Source organism: Microcaecilia unicolor, chromosome 8 (genome assembly GCF_901765095.1).
Source record: "Microcaecilia unicolor chromosome 8, aMicUni1.1, whole genome shotgun sequence".
NCBI lineage: Eukaryota > Metazoa > Chordata > Amphibia > Gymnophiona > Siphonopidae > Microcaecilia > Microcaecilia unicolor.
This window is the reverse complement of record NC_044038.1, coordinates 46,860,430-46,882,976: the sequence shown is the minus strand read 5'-3', so window position 1 is coordinate 46,882,976 and position 22,547 is coordinate 46,860,430. Positions and strand designations below refer to the sequence as shown.

General features: G+C 43.3%; 1 long non-coding RNA gene across 1 annotated transcript in view; it reads right to left on the bottom strand.

Annotated features, from left to right (window-relative positions):
* Window positions 1-4,141: 4,141 nt before the first annotated feature.
* Window positions 4,142-22,547, bottom strand: part of LOC115476987 — a 65,929-nt gene continuing 47,523 nt past the window's right edge. The window contains exons 5-8 of the long non-coding RNA XR_003943254.1: window positions 20,653-20,767; window positions 9,211-9,312; window positions 5,671-5,757; window positions 4,142-4,387 (exon numbers count right to left, since the gene is read on the bottom strand). This is a non-coding gene — a long non-coding RNA (uncharacterized LOC115476987). The remainder of the gene's footprint in view (window positions 4,388-5,670; window positions 5,758-9,210; window positions 9,313-20,652; window positions 20,768-22,547) is intronic.

The following is a 22,547-nucleotide window of genomic DNA, read 5'->3' as shown; positions in this document are numbered from 1 at the left end:
GGGTGGGTTAAAAGTCCTTGCAGAAGACTGCCAGTAGCACAGCTGTACTTCCCACCTCCTCTTGAGGTGCCAGTAAGTGCAACTACAGTATCGGTGGTTTTGACAGCTAATGCATGGTACTGCACCACATGCTAGCAGTCACCCTTAGAGAAGCATCTGCTCCACCCCTGCAATGCCCACTCACCTCATATAGTAACTAGTGTGAGATTTTTGTTGCACTGGCTGGTTTTAATGTGCATTAGAGGTTACTGTGTGATAAAACCAGGGCTTTTTTGAGGGGTAATTGAGGGTACTGAGTACCGGCACCTTTTCCACTGTCTGCTACAATTGACCCATGGTCCCCAAGTTTTAATGAAAGAGCTCAGTCTCTACACACCAATTCTGCCTTGTCATAGATTCTGTGACTGGTTGTAGGTGGGCTAGTTATTGTGGGGTGGGTCCCTCAGTGATCGCCCCACCCCTGAAGGATGGCCTGGCATTTGAGTACCTGCACCTTTTTTGCTAGAAAAAACGCACTGGGTAAAACCAACACTAGCTGATGAACACAGCTTAGTATAAGTGCCCTTAAATTTCATCTACCGTTTAGATGTCCAGTTCTCCAGCCTGGGCTCTAACTTCTGCTGTTCCACACAATCTGTATTTCAACTACTGATTATTTTTCCCTCACTTTTTGACCACTTAACTCATTTCTCCCTAACCAGATCATTAATGAATAACTTAAACAACACTGTCTCAGTACAGATTCCTGAGGTTACTTCTTTGTAATGGGAAAGCTCACCATTTTGTTGTTCTCTTTACTTTCTGCCTCTTAACTAGTTACCAAGCCACAGTAATACATTGCCTTCTATCCCATAACTTTTTAAAAATTTCATAACAAATATGTCACGAGGGAGTTTATCAAACTTCTTGTAAAACTGCAAGTACACAATCCGCCTTATAATCAAAAGTGATGGGCGCCCATATTTCGACCAAATCGGGAGATGGACGCCCATCTCGCAAAGGCGCCCAAATTGGTATAATCGAAAGCCGATTTTGGGCGTCTTCAACTGCACTCTGTCGCGGAAACAGTCAAAGTTGATGGGGCATGTCGGAGGAGTGGTGAAGGTGGGACTGGGGCGTGGTTATCGGCTGAGAAGAGATGGGCGTCTTCGGCCGATAATTTAAAAAAATGGCCGTTTTTAGCGGGAATTTAGGTCACTTTTTTTGGACCCTTTTTTATCACGAACAAGTCCCAAAAAAGTGCCCTAAGTGACCAGATGGACATCCGTACGAGGAAAGGAAAACTGTTCCGCTGTAAGTGAGAAGGTGTTTTATGTTCCTGTACGCCAGTATTTCAAGACGAACGACTGTATTGACGTTTTTTTGTACTGTTCCGTTTCATTCCAGGACCAGAATGCTATTGATCCCTTGAGAAAGCCACGTCGAGCGAAATAGGTACCTGTCAGGGCATTATCAGCACCTGGAAATTCAAGCTAAGTAAAGATTCAGTACTGTATACAAGTACAGCCTAGCCTTAAATGCTCAACACATGAGTTCATATTGTGTACGCTGAGATCTTGAATTGATGAAGTTGATACCTCCACAAGATAATAACATACAAAAAAAAGTGAAATAAGAAAAAAGAAAAAAACAGAAAACATAGAACAAAGCAGTGGATGGAGGAAGGGACTGTCGATGATTATAATTGTCGTAAAAACAGGGGTTTACTGAGAGAGGGGATATATATAACCCTGACGACTGTATGAGACTTTTCCTATAACAAATTAGCAAGACACAACTCGTACACATAGAGTTTCTACTAGTCTTTGTATTATATATTTACTAGTAAAAAAGGCCCGTTTCTGACACAAATGAAACGGGCGCTAGCAAGGTTTTCTTCGGCTCCCCTGCAACCACCCACGTCCAGCGACCCTCCTCTCCCCCTGCACCCACCCATGTCCACCGAATATTTGCAAGACACAACTCGCACACATAGAGCTTCTACTAGTCTTTGTATTATATATTTATAGTAGAACATTGCTATTTAATATTGACATAGAACTACATTGGCATCTCTAGTGTTTAGCACACACCTATTTTAGCACACATTAAAAACACTAGCATGCCTTAGTAAAAGACCCCCTAACTGCTTTAAAAATAGCCTCCATGTGAACCAGCTCACCTCCATTCACATGCTAATTCTAACTTCAAAGAATTCTAATAGGCAGTAAAGTATAACCTCACTTTGCTAAATCTATGGGGCTTTTCCCCATTAATCCCTCTTTATCCATATAACCTAAACCAGTAAGTTTGGGTCCTTTTACCATGCTGCATGACAAATTGGCCATTGTGTGTCCTTATGTGGGTTTTTCCCGCACGCTAAAGCCATTTTGCCCACAGTTGGAAAATGGCCAATTTTTTCTATTTTCTCAATTAATGGCCATTCGTTTGAGCACCTACTGCCACCCATTTTGTAGGCAGAAAGGGCTCATTCGTTAATCATGCGCTAATTAGTTGCACGTGGTAATGTAAATGCACTAACTGATTAGTACGGAGAAGCTTTTTTTCTACCCCCTGACCGGCCCCCTCCATAGAAAAAAAATTTTACATTCTTTTTCGCTCAATTTGTGTGCGCAAATGTCACTTACCGCAGGATGCCTGAGTGTGTCCCACGGTAAGCCCTTTTAAGCTATGTTAGGCATGTGTTATATGATGGGAACAAGATTAGGCACTATCTGCTCTTGGTCCCTCAGCTATATGGTGGACCATATTGTGGAAAATCATTAGCATCATATCTCTGTCACTTAGATCAGCTCCTTATCTCTTGCTTCACTATACAAAGAACCTGCCTTGATTTAGATAACCATCAAATTATCCCAACTGACTCTGTACCACGCATCTTGTTCCCATCATATATCTGCTCTTGGTTACTCAGCTATATGGTGGACCATATTGTGGAAAATCTTTAGCATCATATCTATGTTAGTTGAATGTTCTAATGCATGCTTATTAGTATTATGCTACCATTGTATTATATCTCTGGTATTTGAATTCCAGTACTGTTAAATGTGTATCTTTTTTATACTGTTTCAAGTTAGGTTTCAATTTACTGATTTCAAGTTTACCTCATTTAGGGGTCCTTTTACTAAGGTGCGCTGAAAAATGGCTTGCGGTAGTGTAGGCACGAGTTTTGGGCACATGCCAATCCATTTTTTTAGCGCGCCTGTAAAAAAGGCCCTTTTTTTTTTTGCTGAAAACGGACATGCGGCAAAATCAAAATTGCCGCACATCCATTTTGGGTCTGACACCTTACCACCAGCCATTGACCTAACAGTAAAGAATCCGGGCTATAATGACCTAAGTGCATCAAATGCCACTTGACGCACGTCTGCTACGCGTGCCCGAAAATAAAAAATATTTCAGACGCGTGTATTGGATACACACCAAAAATGTGGTAGTTGGGCGGGAACTCCATTTTGGCGCGCGATGGGAGAGCGTAGACACTTATGCAACTTAGTAAAAGGGCCCCTTATTGTATTTATGTTTGTTCTTGGTTATTTTACTATTGTTGTGCTGTTAACAAAATTGTAAGTTTTATGTTAAACTGTAGCTGCTGTACACGTGTGAGACAGCTTTTGAGCCCTTTTGAAAGAGGAGCCAGTTCAGTGGGTGCTGTGGGTGCTTAAGCACCCCCAGTATTGAACAAACTCCTTGTCTATGTCTATGGAGAGGTAATTTCCATTGGGTTTAGCACCCCAAATAATTTTGTAAAGTTGGCTCCTCATTGTCTACCCTCCAGTCCAAAGGTACAGAAGTATATTTGGTTACAATATATGACTTTTCTCAATGGAGCTGCTAGAATCTTTCTAACCTCCCTAACAACCCAAGACGTATCTTACCCACCCCAGTTTCCACTTATTTTAATTTGCTAGTTACACAGAAACTATTTCTTACGTAAATGAGCTGTATTTACTTCACTGCCATATGTACTTCCGCAACCTGTGAGCCTTTTCCAATCCCTCTGCCAATGCAGATCAAACACAAATATTTAAATATCCTGCTGGTTTGTTTACCATCCTCTTCTTTGTCCTCCTTTTCATTTATCATACATGTGACCTACATAAACCTGCCACGTTTAGAACTAGAAGGTGCACAAAAACAATGTGAATAAGGTATAATATTTATTTGGTTTTTACTGCTTAATATCATTTGATATTGCAATGACCCTCTGATGTAGTTACTCTTGTTTCATTACATTAATTGCTGTAGTGGTGAGTGTAAAATAGCTTTACATGAGAAACATTGTAGTTCTCTAGGTTTCATAGAAAACTCTGGGTTGTTCATAAGAAATTGAGACATCCCCCAAGGGCGCCTGTTATGACAGAGGTCAAGTGAAGCAAACAGCCATCTGTGAAGAAAACAATCCACTTAGTAAAATAATTTTTATAGCATGCTAGGTGGACTATGACAATATTTGCAAACATTTAATGCCCCCCCCCAAAAAAATAGGAAGAATTCCTCCCCCCCCCCCTTAACTTGAATCGAAAGCAAAATAACATAAGACAATAACATCCCATTCGGTTTTACAATTATTGGATGTCAAGAACCCATCACATTCCAGTTTGATTCCATACCAAATAAATTGTCAATTTTGCCAACATCTGTGGCAAGTCCAATAGACATCCATCACATTTCTGGGGATTTGATGAATTTCCAATGGTTCACAATGGATTTTATTTTCTGCAAAAACTAGCTTGTAAAATAAACCTCTTTTATAGTGGAATTGCCCAAAATGCTTCTGCTAGGATCCCTCCCTAGAAATGGCATGGCAGCGAGGGCCATCCTGAAGGCTGTGCTGGCAGTGCGGTAACACAGAGCACAAGGGAGATAGTGAAACACATACAAAAAAAATCACTTCTCATCCATTGTCTCTCTGCATTGACTGTGGTGCAGTGGGTGGGGCAGGAGTTATTAGGGAGCATGTCTCAGAGGGCACCATTCCAGCTTGGGATGCTCCTGATGGCAGCATTGAGTTCCTCCTTCTCCGGCTCTTAGTAGACCAACAGCTGCTACTTTCTCCATGACCCCAACTGGACCTAATGCCACCACCTTCTCCATGACACTAGACCACAATTATAACAAAAGATTGATGTTTGGGAGGCATATATAGGGTGATATACAGAAGCACATAATTGATTGGCAGTAGTGTTGGATGAATAAGTGTTCTTTATTTCTAATCTCCAGCAGTTTGATGGAAATATTTGACTGTTTTTACATACTACAGTCAAATTTATCCATCCAGAAAATGAGGGATGAGTTGAGAGTGGCAAAAAAAGTTATGTGTTCAGTAGCAAAACTAAGGGCCCTATTTAGTAAGCCACGCTAAGGCGCGCTAGCATTTTTAGCATGTGCTAATGATTAGTGCGTGCTAAATGCTTAAAGTCACCCAAGGGTGATTCTAGCGTTTAGCACGTACTAAAAACAATTAAGTTGCATGTGCAATACAGAATATGACCAGATTTGCAGCGAAACTGTAGTCACCATATATAGAATCCAGGGGTTAAAGTTGAACAGGTTCTATGCGACTGAATGTTTACTCCATATTTTGTAAACCCCTTATTTATAATTGGGCCAATGCATTATTTTGCCTTTGTAGATTTTAAAAGTCGGTATAATTTCAGTAGTGTTTACCTTCCAAACGCCTTTCTGTTCTTTTAGTTCTTCGTAGATGTTCATGATTTACTTGTTCAGTACTTTCTGGAAGTTTCTGCATTACAGCTGAGAAATGAGAGAGCCTGTTATATTAAAATGTTTGGAACAATTATTGAAGGAATCATAATTTATTGCACTGGGCTCAATTTTATTAAACTATTAAGAAGCCAACATTAAAAAAAACTGAGCTTTTAATTTTAAGCAATAAATGAAGCACGGTTATGTGTAAAGTCTCTGCAGTAACCTTTGGACGCATAGTCAGCATCTGCCTGCAGTTACCACACAGGGCACACATTTACCATATGGTAAAAGCATCTGTACTACTTGATGATACATTTAGCACAGCCTCCCCCCCCCCCCCCCAGATCATTATCACTTAACCCCCACCCTCTGGTCCTCCTGTTCAGGTTCAGCACATTTAGGGCCCTGTTTACTAAAGTGTGCTAGCATTTTTAGCTTGCACTACAATTAGTGCATGCTAAGCTCTAGAGTCACCCATATGTTTCTATGGGCGTCTTAGCATTTAGTGCATGTTGATCATTAGCGCTGCTTAGTAAACAGGGCCCTAAGGGTAATTTTATAAGAGAGAACCTAGCTTTAGGCACCAAGAAGGCACATAAATGGCAGCATTTTAGTCATTTGCACACTTATGTGGTCACATATGTATATAAATGGGCATCTTTCCCACGGGTAAGATTTTATCAGTATGCATGAGGAGTTGATGGTGTTTACTTTGCCGATGGGCATCTACAGGCGGAGTCAGGGCAGAATGTGAGTGAAGTGCACAACTACATATGCAGAGTACAAAATCTTATTGTTTACATGAGTTTTTCAGAATAGCAGGCACAGACATTAACACTAACCCCCTAATTATATAAAAGTCGCCAAAAGTTGTGCACACAATGTAATTGAATAATGAGCCAATTAGCACCAATAATTGGCTTTTTACCAAGCAATTATTAGCACTAATTAAATTGAACTGGCATCTACATGCCTAAATTTTACACATGGCCCCAAAAATGGGGTGTGGAAATGGGAGGGTCATGGGCATTTCAGGGCAGATCGGGGCATGGTTTTTGATTATGCGTTGTTTCACGCACTCGAGGGCTCTGATCATGGGGCATTAGCAAACGCCAGCACTAGTATGGTGCTAACAGCCTCTAGCACTGGCGTTTGCTTCTGATCATCCCCCTGTTGGAGTATTGAGTTCAGTTTTGGAGGCTGTATGTCACTAGGAACATAAAAAGACTTGAAGTGGTTCAGAGGACGGCAACAAAATTGGTATGGGGTTTGCTCCAAAAGAAGTATGAGAAGAGACTTAAAGACCTAAACATGTATACCCCAGAGAAAAGGAGGAAAAGGGAAGATATCATGGCAACATGTAAATACTTGAACGGTAATATATAAACAGATCTTTCTCAGAGACAGGGAAACTGTGTAACTAGATGACATGAATTGAGGTTGTAGGGTGGTAGACTTAGGAGTAACCTCAGGAAATATGTTTTCATACAGAAGGTGGTGGACAGCTGGTATACCCTCCTAGGGCAGATGGGAAAGGGGGGGGTAAAAACAGGATAAACACGGAGGATCCCTACAGTGGCGTACCAAGGGGGGGGCGGTGGGGGCGGTCCGCCCCGGGTGCACGCCGCTGGGGGGTACCGCGGTGCGCGCCTGCTGCGAGAGTTTGTTAACTTCTCTTGTTCGCTGCAGCTCCCTCTGCCTCGGAACAGTTTACTTCCTGTTCCGGGGCAGAGGGAGCTGCAGCGAACGAGCAAAGTTAGTAAACTCGCAGCAGGCGCGCGCTGCAGCACCCCCCCCCAGCGGCATGCACCTGGGGGGGGCTCTTTCACGGGGGGGGGGGGGTCTTTTTCCGGGGGGGGTCTTTTTCCGGGGGGGGGGGTCCGCACTGCACCTGGGGGGCGCGGCGCCGCCCCGGGTGTCCGCCCCCCTAGGAACACCACTGGATCCCTACATAGAGCATGGAATCAAAGCAAATTAAATGATTTGCACACTTTAAACAGGGCATAGAGGAATGCTTGGAGCAGCAGACACAACTCTGGCCACAACTAGTGTGAATCAGCATTTCTGTAAAGGCGAATCCATGCTCAGAATAGTTGTATGAATTTGCTAGTGGAAAATTTGGCCCACATTTTTACAGATGAGGACTGAGGGCAGAATATAGAGGGGAAATGAAGCATTTGATAACCTCAAGGCTTGAACAGAATGGAATGGGAGCTGTGGACAGTTGAAGACTTGGATAAGTACCTATAATTAGGCATAATGTAGGGATGGATATAATGGCACACTGTTTTGAATATTAACTTCACATAACATTGTATGTGCTGGTTGCTACCAGAGCTGAGAAATATTTCCTCTCCAAACTTTAGTTGTTGGAGCGCCACAGCTAGTTTACTTGCTCAAATCAAAGAAATCTCAGAACTTCCACTTCAGTAAGATATTTACAAATTCCCTCCCCCCCCCCCCCCCCCCCCAGATGCTTGCTGTTGAGAAACTGAATTTGAGTTCATCTTCACAATGCAGACCAGACCATAGACAGTCTGTGGTGCAAGAGATGGTTGCCCATGAATACACACAACTCTGGACTATAAAGTCTGGCAAGTTGACGACCTGGTTTTGATCTTCTATGTCAATTGTAGTCATCGCTCGGGTATATCTGTCTGGGGAGAATCAGTGGGGAGAGACATGATAAAGAGTACCTTGGTATGGTGGTAGGGGGTGTGGGGATGGTGGATGGGTATATGGGTATGTGTGTGTGGTGAATGGAATACAAGAGGTGTGTGTATGTGTTAGTAGAGCAGTGTGTATGAGAGGAGGGTGTAAGAGTGGGGATGTAGGGGTTGTATTTGGAGAATGTGTGGGGCATGTGTTAGAAGGAGGATGTATGAGGAGGATGGGTATATGTAGAAGCAGTGGGTGGTATGGTGGGATTTAAGGGGAGGGGTGATATGGGATGTGTGGAGTGAAAGACCATGGGATAATGGGGGTGTGGTGAAAAGGGTTTAGGAATTGTAGGGAAAAGTATGTGAATTTGGAGAGTATCTGAGAAGTTGGACTGTTGTGTATGGTGTGAGGTGGGCGTATTCTCTCCCCTTTCTCCATAGGCAACCCATCTACTCCCTTCCCCTTCTCCTGCCCCATGTCCCCTCCTCCTTTTTCCTTCCCCTAGCACTGTGACTTGCCAACTTGATCTAAATCCCTCTCCTTCCAAGCTTCATATTAACTGCTGACTGGCAGCTCTTATACATGTTCTGGTGGTAAGGTCTTGTTTCCCCACCGTGTGGCTTCTGCTGTAGGCCACACTGACTCCTCCATTTCTTCTGGTGGTAGGACTCAGGCTCCCTGCCAGTATAATGCTTTTTGTATGGCCATGCTGACTCTTGCAGTCTGTAGGATGTATATGGATGGATAGATAGATAGACTGAATGACTCTGAACATGTTCTCTCAATGTTTTGTGAAATGTACCAGAAAAAATATGCTCTGAAAGAATTAATACTCACTTTTCCCAAAACAGCCAGTGACTGGATCTTGCCAGGAGAGAATTGTCTTTAGCCAGGTCACATTGTAAAAGTCAGAATATCCAGACAGTCCACACAACATAACTGTAAAAATAAATCTGTATCACAGATTTGGCCATTTTGTATAATAATTTCCATAACAAACCATTGTTTTGAAAATAAAGAGTTTAAAGCCAAAAAAAGCATTTCCAAATCTTAATTTAATTACTTAAAATGTAGTTTCTCTGTAAGATTTTGTTTTGCTTTATTTTTTAATGGAGGATGAAAATGAATTTTAAATAGTAATACAGTTCAACACCATTATTACGTGCTCCCCAATAATGAAAATCCACTTATAATGCAATCATGTCTTGGCTCCTTTTTTTTAACATACAGTTCTTCTGCTGGCATTGCCCTCCACACTTCCCTGCATGAAAACCCCTCCAGCCAATGGATTTCAAACATGCTGACTTTAGTAAAATGGGGGGAATATCTGAAGAAAGAGCTGATAGGCTTGGAGGACATACGAGAAGAGGAAAGGCAGTGGTGCAGGCTGAAAGGAACTATAAATATGGCTACCAACCTTTATGTATGGAAAGTAAATAAAAGCAAGAGAAAAAGGAAACCGATATGGTTCTCCAAGAAAGTGGCTAAATAAATGAAGGCTAATCCCAAGAAAAGGAACAGAAAGGAATACCAGATGAAACTGAAAGAAGCCAAGGGAGATATGCATCTGGCAAAAGTGAAACAGAAGAACAAATGGCTAGAAATATAAGGAGGAGCAAAACGAATTTTTTCAGTTATATTAGTGAAAGGAGGAAGACTAAAAATAGAATTGCGAAACAGAGAGACACTGTGAACTGCTTTGTGGATAATGATGAGGAAAAAGCAAACGTGCTAAACAAATACTTCTGTTCTGTGTTCACAGAAGAAAATCTTAGAGAAGGACCACGATTGACTGGCAAAGGTGAATATGAGAATAGAGTGAATATAGCACCATTCTCAGAAAAAAGTGTTTAAGAACAACTTGAAAATATGAATGTGAATAAAGCCATGGGAGCGGACGGGATCCATCACAGGATATTGAGGGAGTTCAGAGAGGTTCTGGTGGGTTCTCTTCAAAATTTGTTTAACAGATCCTTGGAGATGGGGGAGGTTCCTTGGGATTTATGAAGAGTAGATGTGGTCCCTCTTCACAAAAGTGGTGACAGAGAAAAAGCTGGAAACTACAGGCCAGTAAGCCTCAATTTGGTTATTGGAAAAGTAATGGAAGCGTTGCTGAAGGAAAGGACAGTGAATTTTCTGAAATCCAATAGGTTACAAGATCCAAGACAACATGGTTTTATCAAAGGTAAATCGTGCCACATGAATCTGATTGAATTCTTTGACTGGGTGACCAGAGAATTGGATCAACGACGTGCACTAGATGCAATCTACTTAGATTTCAGTAAAGCCTTTGACACTGTTCCCCATTTGAGGCTCTTGAATAAACTTGACAGGCTGAAGTTAGGACCCAAAGTGGTGAACTAGATAAGGAACTGGTTGACAGATGCCAGAGGGTGGTGGTTAATGGAATTAACTCGGAAGAAGTAATGGTGAGTAGTGGAGTGCCTCACGGGGCCGATTCGGTTCAATATATTTGTAAGTCACATTGCCAAAGGGTTAGAAGGTAAGGTTTGCCTTTTGCGGATGATACCAAGATTTTTAACAGAGTGGACACACCAGAGGGAGTGAAAAACATAAAAAAAAGATCTGCAAAAGTTAAAAGAATGGTCTAATGTTTGGCAATTAAAATTCAATGCAAAGAAGTGCAAAGTGATGCACTTTGGAAGTAGAAATCCAAGGGAGCCATATGTGTTAGGCGGTGACAAGCTGATGCACAGTCATGGAGAGGGACCTTGGAGTGATAATATCTGAGGATCTGAAGGGGAAGAACCAGTGTGACAATTGCAGAATCTCAATCAAATAAAATGTGTTGCATATATGTTTGCATGTCAAGTGGTGCTTAGGTGGCAATCCTGGTGGAATCAACTAAGGCCAGTGCTGAGCTGGCTTGTACGGACTGAGTCCCACCTATAACAATCCAGTTTAGGATGGGCTGGAGAGAACTTTAACAGAAACTCTAGTAATTTGGATCGTGAGGGCAGTGCCGGGTAGAATTTTACAGTCTTTGTCCCGCAAATGAGAAGATGGATTCAGATAGGCTGGAAAGGACTTTGACAGTAACTCTAGTAATTGAAACATAAAGACAGAGCAAGGTGGACTACTACGGTCTATGTCCCAGAAACACCAAAGAAAGACCATGATCAAGTATATAATACCACATTCACTGTTGATTTAATCTTGAATTGAAAATGAATGTGACTGTTGGGCAGACTGTATGGACCATTCATGTCTTTATCTGCTGTCACTTACTATGTTACTATGAATTCTTTGATCAAGGTAAAGATTGAGGCAAAACTGCACTAATGAATCAGCCAGGTTTTCAGTAATGATTTAAACTTTCTCATTGAAATCTCGCCTCGCAGATATAAGTGCATTCCATATTGATGGAGCAAGAAAAAAGAAAGCACTATGATGGATACTCTCCATGTGATCCTGGCGAGGTCCTGGTAGAACTATGCAGTGATCATTAAATGATCTCAACACCCAAGCTGGTGAATAAGAAATAAGAAGAAGAAGCCATTGCTGGTCCAGTGGGACTCTCAACAGGGGGCCAGACCAGGTCTGACCCCCCCCCCCCCAAGGCTACTCATAGTGGTCTAACAGTGATGGGGGCCCCCAACCCAATCCCATCATGTACCTTTAGTTGGAGGAGGAGGGACTAGCACTTCCTCCTCCTCCTCTGATGAGCGCCACCTCATAATAGCAGCTCCCTGCCCTGCCAATTCATCCTGGGATGCACAGGGCAGGGCTTAACTTCCATATAAGGGAGTTGCTTATAGATAGTCACACAGAACATTTCACTGCTTATACAAAGTGTGTAGCAGACTCAAAACAAGCTGTGTTTTGGCCGCAAGGCCTGAATCAGGAGTCTACAAATAGAACAAGCAATACCTATATACATCATAAAAATGAAACTACTGTGGAGTAGAGGAGTGACCTAGTGGTTAGAACATCGGTCTTGATATCCAGAGGTGGCCAGTTCAAAGCCCAGTGCTGCTCCTTGTGATGTTGGGCAAGTCACTTAATCCTCCATTGCCTCAGGTACAAACAGATTGTGAGCCCTTCCAGGGACAAAACAATACCCAGTACACATGATTGTAACTCACCTTGAGCTACTACTGAAAAACATGTGAACAAAAAAAATATATATACAAAATCACGAAAATGGTAGGCTGAGAAGGCAAGATGGCGGCCGAGTAGGAAGCAAGAGAAGCAGCTCCAGATCTCTCTCCCCGCTTATTTGAAAAACAATTTACCTGATGCCTAAAAGGCAAGGCAGGCAACGCGCTTGCCCAGCGGCGCTACCCTTGCCAATGACAGGGACTCTGGATCGCTTCTTGACGCCGAGTATAATGTCGGGAGCTTCTTCGCTGTCGCAGAGTTTGGAGAGGGATCTCCCATCCTCGCAGCTTGAAGCTGAAACAACATTAAGCCCCGAAGTGCATAATCCTCCCCTGATACCGGCGGAAACCCCGAGAGCAACCCAGGAAATCCCGGACATTTTGACGTCGACAGGGTCTCTTGGAGCGAGCGCTGCCGAGGGAGTAGAGATGCTGACTTTCCTCACATCGATAACTGCGGGTGAAACAGGAGAGAGTGTCCATGGGGGAAATCTAACAATACATGAGAGCCAGCCACCGAAGGACTCCGTCGAACTTGGCTTACCAAGTAAGTCCTTTTTGCCTCAGAAACCAAGAGTTATAACTTTAGAGTCAATATGGGAAGCTCTAGTGTGCCTACAGGCTTCCTTTTCCCTGAAGTTCACATTTATTAACCAACAGATAAATTCTCTGTCGGAGAAAATACCTATATTGGATCAAAAGATGGCAACTTTGGGCAAAGAAATTAAAATAATTCTAATTCTATACAAAATTGCCAGCAGATTCAAATTAATTTGATTAAAGAGAATCTTTACTTACAGAATAAGATTGATATGCTGGAAAATTACCAACGTTCAAATACTCTTAGACTTACAAACTTTCCAAAACAATTGTCAATTTCACCTCTCATTACATTTAAAAAGTATTTAACGGAGGTTTTGAAAATTCCTGAGCAATCTCACCCTCCGATTTCAAAGATATACTACATAACACCTTTCCGGAAGAACTTTGATCAAGGAGAAAGAGTAGAGCCTTTAGCGGAAACTCTAGACGTGAATCTAATCCAAATAATTGAAGACGATTTGGTCGGTTTGACAAAAGCAACTTTAAAAGGGACATTTATTTTACAACCTGATAGGGATCGGATACTCAAGCAATTTTTTCTTCATAGAGAACAGAGTTTCCTGGACTGTAAAATAAGAATATATACTGATGTCTCCAAGGTTACACAAAAGAAAAGACAGGAATTTCTCAAACTTCACCCGAAAGCTTTGCAATTGGGTGCGTTATTTTGGTTAAATTTTCCTTGCAAATGTGTTATAAAGTTAAATTCAGTAAAATATATATATTTTTATTTTAAACAATTGAACTCATTTTTGGAATCCAAGTTGACTGGCCTATCTGTACCGCTATCAAGGACCATAATAACTTCTACGCCGTAATGTTTAAGAATTACTCAATGCTCCTCTCTGCCACCTTTTTCTAGCTTAAAATATAATTTTAATTTTTTCCTGATATGTAGTGTGTTTTGCCTCCAAATTGTGGACTATAGATGACCAAAAGTTCATGTTTTAATTATATAACTATTTTTCTTTACCATATAATGACTTATAGAGGGGAATAATCGAACGTCGCTGGCAAAATAGATCGCCGGCGATCTATTCTGCCGGTGGCGCAACAGCTGGCCGGAACCATATTTTCGAAAAAGATGGCTGGCCATCTTTTTTTCGATAATACGGTTTGGCCCAGCGAAATGCCTTGGATTTTGCCGGATTTGACATCGCCGGGTGTGTTTTTCCACGATAATGGAAAAAACTGCCGGCAATCTCAAACCTGGCGAAATCCAAGGCATTTGGCCATGGGAGGAGCCAGCATTTGTAGTGCACTGGTCCCCCTCACATGCCAGGACACCAACCGGGCACCCTAGGGGGCACTGCAGTGGCCTTCATAAATTGTTCCCAGGTACATAGCTCCCTTACCTTGTGTGCTGAGCTCCCCAAATCCCCCCCAAAACCCACTCCCCACACCACTACCATAGTCCTTAGGGATGAAAGGGGGCACCTACATGTGGGTACAGTGGGTTTTGGGGTTGGGTTTGGAGGGCTCACATTTACCACCACAAGTGTAACAGGTAGGGGGAGAATGGGGCTGGGTCCGCCTGCGTGAAGTGCACTGCACCCACCAAACACTGTTCTAGGGACCTGCATACTGCTGTCAGGGTGCTGGGTATGACATTTGAGGCTGGCATACAGGCTGGCAAAAAAGGTGTTTCTTTTAATTTTTTTTTTGTGTGGGAGGGGTTTGGTGACCACTGGGGGGGGAGTACAGGGAGGTCATTCCCTATTCCCTCCGGTGGTCATCTGGTCAGTTGGTGCATCTTTTTGAGGTTTGGTCGTGTAAATGAAAGGACCAAGTAAACCCAGCGAAATGCTGATTATCGCCGGGTTTTATTTTTCCATTATCCGCGAAAGCCGGCCATCTGGTAGCCATGCCCATGCCCGCCCATGTCCTGCCTTCGCTTCGCCGGCGACACGCCCCCTTGAACTTTCGCCGGCAATGCGAAGGGAAAGCGACGATGCTGTTAAAAAGCCAGCTTTCGATTATACGCTTTTCGCTGCTTTTGCGAAATCGCTGGCGATCTCCCGATTTGTGTCGGAAGATCATCGGCGAAAAGTTTCGATTATAAGCTGGATAGTCATCTTTTCTGGTTCAAGAATCTCTACTTGAAATATTATTGTAAATTCAATTAAAAAAAAAAAAAAAATATATATATATATATATATATATATGTATACAAAATCACATCAACACATAGAGATGTGGCCTATGCTGCCACCAGGCATTCATCTTTTGCTGTTTTGGGGCCCAGAGCTGTGAAAGTCACTGCCCACAGATCTGAGGCTTTGGTCCTCCCTGGAAGCATTTAAAGTTTATCTTTAATTTTTTTTTAATTCAAGGATGCCTATGGTTAGCTCCCCTGTGTACACCTTGCAGCAAGCTCTGGCTCTTGACACCCAGGGCCGGTCTTAGGCCGAGGCGGCTGCATAGGTCCTCGCGCTTAAGGGGGCCCTGCACGGCTTAACTCAACTTTGCCTTCTCTGCTCCATCCCGCTCCCGCACCGGCACTCACAATCCACTGCCAACTATGGGCATAGATTGGGGGGCGAGGGTGGCATTGCCCCCCCAAACACATGACTTAGAGGGGTATAATCAAACGCAAACGCCCATGTGTAAAAACATCCATCTCTGAGAACGGGTCCATGAAGGGGCGGGCCGAACCGTATTTTTGAAAAAGATGGACATTTATCTTTAGTTTCAAAAATATGATTTGTGCCGGCCAAATGCATTGGATGTGGGCATTTTTTGAGCTGGGCGTTTTCGTTTTTCAGCGATAATCGAAACTGCTGCCGGCCATCTCAAAAATGGACCAAATCCAAGGCATTTGGTTGTGGGAGGGGCCAGCATTCATAGTGCACTGGTCCCCCTGAGATGCCTCTATGCCAGCCTCAAATATTATACCTAGCTCCATGACAGCAGTATGCAGGTCCCCAGAGCAATTTTAGTTTAGTTGGTGCTGCGCGGGATCCATGCAGAGAGGAAAAATCGGAAGAAAAAAAAAACCATGCAAGTGCAGTCAGGGACATCCAAATTAAAACAATAGTAAGAGGGGGATTCAAACCAGCCACCTTCTGATTACAAGACCTGTGCTCTAACCACTGTACCACTTATTCAGTTGTTTATATGCCCTTCCCTTTCCATTAAGTCCCTCCAAGTTTCTGTCACCCAATCACAGCTGTTTAGTTGACACCGATTTCAGCTAAACGAACTGTGATTGGCTGACAGAAACTTGGAGGGACTTAATGGAAAGGGAAGGGCTTCTAAACAGCTGAATAAGTGATGCGGTGGTTAGAGCACAGCAGGGGCGTAGCCAGACAACAGATTCTGGGTGGGCCTAGGCAAGAAGTGGGTGGGCACCAAGTATTCTTCACCACCACCAAAAAAATATCTCAGCTGGCGAGAAAATGCTTCTTTCTACCTTGGCTTACCATCAAAGGGAAGTCTTCAGCTGATAGAGCTTGGGATCTCCACCAGCTACCACTAAATGTATGCTACTGTTGGGTGGGCCTGAACCCTAAGTGGGTGGGGTCCTGACCCACCCAGGCCCACCTGTGGCTACGCCACTGGAGCACAGGTCTTGTAATCAGAAGTTGGCTGGTTCAAATCCCCCTATTACTGTTGTTTTAATTTGGACGTCCCCGATTGCACTTGCATGTTTTTTTTTCTTCCAATTTTTTCCTCTCTGCATGGGTCCCGCGCAGCACCAACCTTCATACTGCTATCATGGAGCTAGGTATGATATTTGAGGCTGGCGTAGAGGCTGGAAAAAATATTTAAACATTTTGTTTTTTAGGGTGGGAGGGGGTTAGTGACCACTGGGGGAGACAGGGGAGATCAACCCCGATTCCCTCCGGTGGTCATCTAGTCATTAAGGGCACTTTTTTGGGACCTGTTCGTGATAAAACAGGGTCCAGAAAAAGTGACCTAAATTCTCGCTAAAAATGCCTTTCTTTTTTCCATTATCGGTCGAGCGCACCCATCTCTCCTCAGCTGATAACCACGCCCCAGTCCCACCTTCACCATGCCTCAGACACGCCCCCATCAACTTTATTCATTCCCGCAATGGAGTGCAGTTGAAGACGCCCAAAATCGGCTTTCAATTATACTGATTTGGGCGGTTTTGCGAGAAAAACGCCCATCTCCCGATTTAGGTCGAAATATGAGCGTTTTTCTCTTTCGAAAATAAGCTGGTTAGTCTTCTGTAATAAAAATAAAATAAAATAAAATACCCGAAGTTGCAGCGGCGAACTGGCAGGCGGCGGTAGTTAAAGCAGCAAGCAGGCAGGCTCAACTCCGTCCTTCGCTTCCATGCCCTCTCTGCGTCCCGCCTTCCTCTGATGTCATTTCCTTTCGGGCGGGCGGAACGCTGAAAGGACAGGGAACCGAAGGATGGAGTCGAGCCTGCCTGCTTGCTGCTTTTTACTACCGCCGCCCGCCAGTTCGCCGCTGCAACTTCAGAGAGAGTGGAGTGGAAGTGAGCCAGCCTATCTAGTCCACTGTAAGGAAGGAAGCCATTTCGTAAATCTCTGTTTGCACTCCCCTGCGCAGCCGTCGCCGTTCACTCAAGGCACAGCAAGCAAACCTGTGAGCTGCTGCATCCACGTTGTCGTTCTTTATTGGAGAGAGAAAGAGAGAGAGAGATGGGAGATGATGCGAAGGGGGAGGGGGGAGACGCTGGATAGAATGGGGAAGGGGATGGAAAGAAACAGGATGGACAGGGGAGAGAGGAGAACTGCTGGACAACAGGGATTGATGGAGGGGACAGGGGAGAGAGGAAATTTGCTGGAGAAGGATGGAGGAGAAGGCAGGGGAGAATGGAGAGTTGCTGGACATGGATGTATGGAGGGGAAGGGGAGAGAGGAAATTTGCTGGATGTGGATGGATGGAGGAGAGGGCAGGGGAGAGAGGAGAATTGCTGAACATGGATGGATGAATGGAGGGGACAGAGGACATTTGCTGGATATGGGTGGATGGAGCGGAGGGCAGGGGAGAATGGAGAGTTGCTGGACGGATGGATGGAGGGGAGAGAAGTCAGGAAGGAGATGCACATGGATGGAGGGGAGGGAAGAGAGGAGAAATGCTGGACAAGGATGGAGGGTGGGAAAGACAAAGGAAGGAGATGCACATGAATGGAGGGGAAGGGAGATAGGAGAAATGCTGGACATGGATGGAGGGAAGGGAAGGCAGGAAGTAGATGCACATGGATGGAGGGGAGTGAGGAGAAATGCTGGATATGGATGGAGGGAAAACTGCTGAGTTTAAGGGCTGGTATGGAACACGTTGAGGGCAGATACTGAAACTCGAGGAAGGATAGGGACAGGGCTACAGATGGTAGGACACATAAGGACACAGGAGGATGGTGGACATGATGAGGGAAAAAATATCAAATGGAAAGAAGACACGGCATAAAACAGAAGACACTGGGACCAACGCAAATAGAAAAACTAAATGATCAGACAACAAAGGTACAAAAAGTATTTTATTCAGAATTTATTAATTGGAATATGTCAGCTTTTTGAAATGTGCATCTGTGATATTTTGCATTATTTTTGCTTATCAATAGGGTGGAGCTAGGGTGGAGGACGGGGCTAGGATGGGGCCCCACCAAATTGGTCTGCACAGGGCGCACACTTGCTAAGACCGGCCCTGTTGACACCTGCCTTGAATGTTCATCCCCCACCCCAGTGGCGTAGCCAGACAGCCAATTTTGGGTGGGCCTGAGCACAAAGTGGGTGGGCACAAAATTTTCTCTCTCCCCCAGCACTTCCCAATTCAAAATATAAATACTTTAGCAGATGAGGATCCCCAATCTCTGTCAGCTGAAGGTCTCCAGTAAAGATGGCCAGAACTCCTCTCCACCAAGCCCAGTAGGCAGCAGCAACTCCTCGAGCCACTGATGCCAGCACCCCATACATGCTTAGTTGTCAGTGGCTCCAGGATGCTGCCCCCATCTGCCAAGCTCAGTAGAAGAAGGCATCTCTGGCCAGCTTCAGAAGAGACCCCAGCTAGTAGGGCTTGGGAATCCCCACTAGCTACAGCAAGGGTCAGGGCTGCCGTTAGCCATGCTGGTGACCAGGGCAGAAAATAAAGCCCCTCCCCCAATTCCCTCTCCTCTCCAATCTCTTCATCTGCAGTTAAAGTCACACTGACAGACCCTCACAAATTAGAAATAAAAATAGACAAAATTGAACTGGGAACCTCAGCATGTACTGCAATACTGGAGGAAAAAAAAAACCCAAAACAAAACAAAAGCACATTTCCTTTTCTACTTAACACAATAAAAAGACATCCGCTATGCACATTTCCCAAAGTTAACATATTCCATTTGAAACATTCAAAGTAAAATGATTGTCCTACCTTTATTGTCTGGACATTTTATTTTTCCATCGTGTTGGTTCCAATTTCTCTTTCCCGCTTTCCTGTCTGTCTTCTGCTAATTCTTCAAGCGGTTGACCATTTGTCTTTTTTCTCCTGTTGTTTCATTTCCTCACTACACCTACTGTACCTCTGGAGCAGTTTTAGTGGGTGCAGTGCACTTTTGGCAGGTGGACCCAGGCCCATCCCCCCCCCCCCACCTGTTACACTTGTAGTGGTAAATGTGAGCCATCCAAAACCCACCCAAAACCCACTGTACCCACATGTAGGTGCCTCCCTTCACCCTTTAGTGCTATGGTAATGGTGTACAGTTGTGGGGAGTGGGGTTTGGGGGGCTCAGCACACAAGGTAAGGGAGCTATGCACCTTGGAACAATTTCTGAAGTCCACTGCAGTGCCCCCTAGGGTGCCCGGTTGGTGTCCTTTCATGCCAGGGTGACCAGTGCACTACGAATTCTGGCTCCTCCCACGACCAAAGGGCTTGGATTTGGTTGTTTTTGAGATGGGTGTCCTCGGTTTCCATTATGGCTGAAAACCAGGGACGACCATCTCTAAGGTCGACCATCCCTAAGGTCGACCTAAATGTTGAGATTTGGGCGTCCCCGACCGTATTATCGAAATGAAAGATGGACACTCATCTTGTTTCGATAATACAGGTTTCCCCGCCCCTTCGCGGGGCCGTCCTGCGAGGACGCCCTCATGAAAACTTGGGCACCCCGTTCGATTATGCCCCTCACAGTCATGATAAAATTAATGTCTGACTGGAAATTTAAAAGAAAAAAAAGTTTAAAAAATAGTGCGATGTTAAATCTGGGCTTAGCCTTATAAAACCTCACATTACCACACACTAAACCAAGATTCTGGCACACTTTAGTAAAAGGGCCCCTATAATTATAACCGAAAATTCTTCTAAATCTATCAGGACAAAATTAAATTCCTGTAAATGATGTGATTTTATGCAATACATGAGAACTAGACAAATTACAGTACCTCTTCTCTATAATAAACCTGTTTCGTAAGGAAAAGCAGAAGCTGTCTAGGAGAAGCTGAGTAAAATCAGGGATGCTGGAAATGAACAGTTCTGATCTGATAGACAATAACTCAAGCACATTGGAAGGAAGGCATCACTGAAATTAAGAAAAAGGAAAAAACTTATCACCTTTGAAAATATTATAAAATATACCTACCCTTTCAGCAATCATAATGTAGAAAAGTTGGTGTGAAAGTGCATAATCTGTCCAGCCAAGTTCAAACGCAATCCTGCAGACATCACTGACAGTACAGGGCTCTCCATTCTCTTCCCTGCAATCCCAAGCATTTAGTTAATCATAATTTGCCCTTCCCTAGAATCCCAAGGCAAAAGTACATAACAGTAAATGTAAAATATACTAAAAAAACAACTTTCAAGCAAGCAATGAAATTCCTATATAACAGAGAAAAAGCAAAGGGCCCTTACTAAGCTGTGCTGTAGGCATGCAAATTTTGTAGCACTGTAGGCACGCTAACTTTTTAACATGTGCTAAAAATTAGCATGTGCTAACAAGAGAGTCACCCATTATATTCCTATGGGTGTCTCTAGAGTTAGCACATGATAAGTTTTAGCGCACGCTAAAGGTTTGTGAGCCTACAGCGAAGCCCCAGCGTACATGTCTGATTTAATAGACCTACCACCCAGAAACGCTAAAAGGTCATCCCGAACATACCTCAACCTCCACTTCCCCACTTGCAAGGGCCTGAAATACAAGACGCTACACGCGTCAACCTTTTCCCACATGAGCACGCAGGCTTGGAATACACTACCGCGCAACCTAAGAGTGATCAACAAACAAGCTTCCTTCCGAAAACTACTGAAGACTCACCTGTTTGAACAAACTTACGGAAAGAACCAAAACACATAGAGTCCATACTCACTGTTCATCAATGCAACATACATCCACTTCTGATCCCTCATCCCGTAATCCATTGTCCCACTGTCTCCTTCCAATGTTTCTATGTTGATGTCCCATTGTTATATTCCTAATGATATTCGAATGTCTCGCACAACTCTGCACAATGTATTCCATAACCAAGTTTTAACAAATGTATTTCTATTATTCATATCTTATTGTAAGCCACACTGAGCCCGCAAAAAGGTGGGAAAATGTGGGATACAAATGCAATAAAATAAATAAATAAATAATAAATACAGCGCAGCTTAGTAAACAGGGTCCAAAGTGTGAGTGTGTGTGTGTGTTAAATCTTGTTAATCAAGGTATTACAGCCACAATACTGAAAAAGAAAAAAAACAAGCAGTATAAAATGTAAAGAGAAAATAAAGGTGAAAAAAGAATTGTTAATTTTTCAATAGGAATATTTATGGGGTTGGGATGAGGGTGAGGAGAAGTGGGCGGGTGTATAGGATTTTAAGTTATTTGTTTCTGTTAGATATTTGCTAAAACTGTACATCCTGGAAACTATGATTATTTGGTGTCTTCTGGTTGTGATTTTTACAAGTGTATACCAGAATGTTTAATAAAGATTGAATAATTTTTTAAAAGATATTACAACCAAGATAAAAAGGAGACCAGTATATCGAAATCAGTGCTATTGCTTTTCATTGCTTCTTTATTTATTTCCCAACATTTGATATGATCATCTAGCTGAAGGCAAGTTATAATAAAATACAAAATACAGACCCCCACCCACCAACTAAAATGCTGACCCCCTCAGCCCCTAACAATCATCTGTACAATTTAATCACATAATCTTACTCATTTCTTTATTATGAGGACTCAAAAAGGATTTTAAGGTAGAGTGTTCTGCATGGTTAATTAACAGCAAGCCAAAATTGCTTACCTGTATTAAGGGTGCTCTATAGACACAATTAATTCTAGGTTAATGTCAATCCAATGGATCCTCAGAAGTGACCTTCCACTGAGGGGGAGAAAAACCTTGTGAAAGTAAGTAAAACACCTTATTTTGTCATCAGTCCGACTTCATTCATAATTTTTGCTATGTTTTGATTCATATAGATTTTATAACTTCATCATAGTATATAAAGATGAGTTACAATAAGTAACTTTAATGTATTTGTATATTAAAA